This window comes from Otolemur garnettii, unplaced genomic scaffold (assembly GCF_000181295.1).
Source record: "Otolemur garnettii isolate 467f Iridium unplaced genomic scaffold, OtoGar3 scaffold00189, whole genome shotgun sequence".
In the NCBI taxonomy this organism is placed as follows: domain Eukaryota; kingdom Metazoa; phylum Chordata; class Mammalia; order Primates; family Galagidae; genus Otolemur; species Otolemur garnettii.
Window position 1 is genome coordinate 1,457,059 of NW_003852584.1, and position 4,283 is coordinate 1,461,341.

At 44.6% G+C, this 4,283-nt stretch overlaps 1 non-coding gene across 1 annotated transcript; it reads right to left on the minus strand.

The window, feature by feature from the left end:
* Positions 1-3,224: 3,224 nt before the first annotated feature.
* On the minus strand, positions 3,225-3,296 carry TRNAA-AGC. The gene has a single exon. It is a non-coding gene; the product is annotated as a tRNA-Ala (tRNA).
* Between the last annotated feature and the right edge of the window lie 987 nt (positions 3,297-4,283).

The following is a 4,283-nucleotide window of genomic DNA, read 5'->3' on the forward strand; positions in this document are numbered from 1 at the left end:
CCGAACCCGCCACCCTAGGTGTACGTGGCTGGCGCCTTAGCCGGTTGAGCCATAGGCGCCGAGCCAGTTAAAGATCTTAAGGTAAAATTATCCTGTATTGGGTGGCGCTTGTGGCTCAATGAGTAGGGCGCCGGCCCATGTACCGAGGGTGGAGAGTTCAAACCTGGCCTTGGTCAAACTGTAACAAAAAAATAGCCAGGTGTTGTGGCATGCACCTATAGTCCCAGCTACTTAGGAGGCTGAGGCAAGAGAATCGCCTAAGCCCAGGAGTTGGAGGTTGCTGTGAGCTGTGACGCTACAGCACTCTACCATGAGACAGTGAGACTCTGTCTCTAAAAAAAAAAAAAGAAAAAGAAAAGAAAAAAAATTATCCTGTATTTAGGGTAGTATGACATACTAAGAAATATACATTTGGCCTCTGTTCTGGGTTCCCGGCACAGAACTCCTACAACTTTTGTAATTTCCCGAGTAGATGTAATTGAGCCCCCAAACCCTTTATAATTTCTTGGGTGATAGGAGCATCTTGTACTAATGAGGTGATTCTCTTGGGCTCCTGCAGAGCTTCAGGATGGGGCTGTTCACCAGAAAGACCAAGTCATTGTTAGAAACTAGGGGCGTCAGTCCACTCCCCAGCCTCGGGAAGGAAGAGGGATTGGAGACAGAATTTTTTTTTTTTGAGACAGAGTCTCACTTTGTTGTCCTAGGTGGGGTGCTGTGGCATCACAGTTCACAGCAACCTCAAACTCTTGGGCTTAAGCTATTCTCTTGCCTCAGCCTCCCAAGGAGCTGGGACTACAGGCATCCACCGCAACACCGGCTATTTTTTAGAGACAGCGTCCTTGCTCTGGCTCAGGCTGGTCTCAAACTCCTGAACTCAAGCAATCCACCTGCCTCAGTGGCACCTGTGGCACAAAGGAGTAGGGCGCCGGCCCCATATGCCAGAAGTGGTGGGTTCATAACCCAGCCCTGGCCAGTAAATAAATAAATAAAATAAAATAAAAAACAATCCACCTGCCTCGGCCTCTTAGGTGCTGGGATTACAAGCGTGAGCCACCATGCCCAGCTGGAGACAGAATTAATAACTGATCATATCTGTGTGACGAAGCCTCTGTGAAAATCAATAAGTAGAGCATCCAAAACAGTGAACACGTATCGGTGTGCTGTGACGGTGGCGTCCGGATAGTGAACACACTCTGTGCTGTGAAGGTGGTATTTCCCAGCTCCTCTACTTGGAACCCCTCAGAACTTACCCCATGTGCCCCCTCATCTGGCTGTTGTGTTTCCTTTCCTTTCTTTCTTTCTTTTTTTTTTTTTACACAGAGACTCATTCTGTTTTCTAGGCTAGTGTACAATGGTGTCATCATAGTTCCCTGTGCTCAAGTGATCCTCCTGCCTTGGCCTCCTCAGTAGCTGAAACTATAGGTGTGCACCACCACACCTGGCTAACTTTTCTGTTTTTAGTAGAGATGGGGCCTCACTCTTGCTCAGACTGGTCTCAATCTCCTGAGCTCAAGAGATCCTCCTGCTGCGACCTCCCAGAGTGCTGGGATTACAGGCGTGAGCCCCCAGCCTCATCTATTTACTCTATAATATTCTTTATAATAAACCCCAAGAACATCCATTAAATCCTTCAGTCATCAAATTTCTACTGAGTATCAGCTCTTTGCCAGACACTGTTCAAAGCTCTAGAGACCAAGAAGTGAACAAAATGCTTGTCTCAGGGGGCTCGGCATTGCAGGGAGAAAGGCATTACAAGTTGCTCTTTCCCGGTGTGTCCTATGGGGATCTTGCAGGAGGGGTTTTCATCTGTGATCTACCCAGCAGTGGAGAGAACCATTAACATTGGAGAATGCTCTTTCTATTGGAAACACTAATGTTTTCATACCGGAACTTGTAGCTACTTTCAACCATCTCAGATTTGTAGATATATTTTAATATTTAATATAATCCACATTATATTAAGTAAGTGCCCATTAAAATGTGATTAGAGACAAAAAGTTCATTAGGAAGATGATTACATATCAGAAAACTAAGACCAATGATTCAGTTTCTTCTCTAGATCATTCCAAACAAACTTAGAGTTGTTTTTTAAATTCACAAAGTATTTGACACAATATTTTGAAAACTAAAGAGTGAAAAATGTGTCAGAATAAGAACCAGATTTAAGAACATATATCAAAATGTTCTAAAATAACATTTTAGGTTTCTGGCTCTAGGTACAGTGATGTGAGTGCACACCTCCCTGTCTCTCCCATTGGTGGCAGCTATGAACCTGAGCCTGAATGTCTGGTGACAGTGACAGTGAGTGGAGAAGGAAAGAATGGACTAGCAAAGCACAGGGCAGTTTTCGTCCAGTTCTCCCCTTGTGCAGCCTGGACACAGCTGTAACCATACAAGTTCATGGCAGAGTGGGATGACTGACAACCCAGATCTAGGCTAGAAGATCAAAGAGGGGGTGCCCAGAGACCTGGAAAGTACCCAGGTTGCTGTGGAAAGGGAGAAACTTGGGAAAGTGACCTATGGAGTCACTTAGAAACTCCTGGGCTTATCCAAGACTTTGAAGACTTTGAGACAGACCACTGCCTCGCTGAGATCCCAGGCTGACCACTTGGTGGCACACACATGAGACAGACCTTGCCAACACTGCAAAGCCTTTGGAAAGTGAACTGATATGGAACCACAGTCCACAGAAGGGGGATAAAGGTGCTTGTCTCGAACCTAGGTAGCTTGCTTGCATGCTAAAGCAAAAATACTAAAAAATGTTTGAATAACCCACGAGATGGCAGGAAAAAGATAACAGAGACATGAAAAACAAAGAAGAAAAAATAGAAAACAAATTTCAAAAAGGTAGACTTTGGCCAGGTGCGGTGGCTCACACCTGTAATCTTAGCACTCTGGGAGGCTGAGGCCAGAGGGCGGCTTGTGCTCTGGAGTTTGTTGCCCAGGCTAGAGTCCCATGGCATCCTCATAGCTCACTACAACCTCAAATTCCTGGGCTCAAGCAGTTCTCCTGCCTCACCCTCCCAAGTAGCTGGGACTATAGGCACATGTTACCATGCCTAGATGCTTTTTCTATTTTTTGTAGAGATGTGGTCTTCAACTCCTGGCAGCCCTGCCTTGAACTTCCAAAGTGCTTGGATTACAGCAGTGGGCCACAGCACCCAGCCAAAATTGTTGATATTTAACTGCAGAAGGAAGGAAGATCTATGACAGAAAAACAGAGTTGGAGGTGCTGGGGATTGAACCCAGGACCTCATGCATGCTAAGCATGCGCTCTACCACTGAGCTACACCCCCTAGCTGAAAATTCCTTTTCTTTCTTTTTAAAGTATAATGAGTTGTAGACCTTATTTGGATCCTGATTCATACAAAGTATTAAAAAGACATTTATGAGATAATCAGAGAAATTCAGATATGAGCTGGAGTATTAGAAGATACCAAGAGATTATTATTATCCATTTTGTTAGATATGGTTATATAAGAAAAGTGTTCATAATCTGTAGAGCTGCATATTGAAGTATATAGGATGAGTAGGTATGTCTGGGATTTGCTTTAAAATACCTGAGCAAGAATGAAGGGGGCAGGAAGATTGATGGTCACCGTCATGTATGATGTTTCCTGTCTGGGCGACAGAAAAAACCAGAACTGCCGCCTCTGACTGAACATGAAGAGTGGGTTCCTGGGGTCACTCAGGGGACTGTCCCTCGCTCTGGGACGCAGGATGCAACGTTGCCTGCCACGCTGCTTCTTTTGCTTCCACTTCTGAATGTGCACTTTCTCCTCCCGACCTCTGTTCTCATTTAGATGGAAGAGCGACTTCAGTCCATGGGGAACGTTCATCCTGGAGTGACGACATCCAGGAGTCAAACTGTGATTTGCAATCCCAGCCAAACCCCACTGCTGGTCATGTGGCTTTGGTCAAATTTCTTTCACTTTCACTTTGGAAAAACAATAATGATATTACCTATTACCTGAGTTGTTGTGAAAATAACATAATGCCTAAGACGGTGATGATGTATGGGCACTCACTGGCAATCACTGGCACTGTGTAGATTGCCCTGGCACGGCACTGCAGGGCAGCGCTTGGCACTCAGAGGATGGTCATTTTATTTTATTTTTAATAGTAGCTTTATTGAGATATAACCAACACATACCAACAAAGATCAGTCTTTTGCAGGGTATGATTTGGTGGTTTTTAGTATATTCATAGGGTTGTGCATCAATCATCATTATCTATTTCCAGAAATTTTTCATCCCCCCCCAAAATAAACTTTTTTTTTTTTT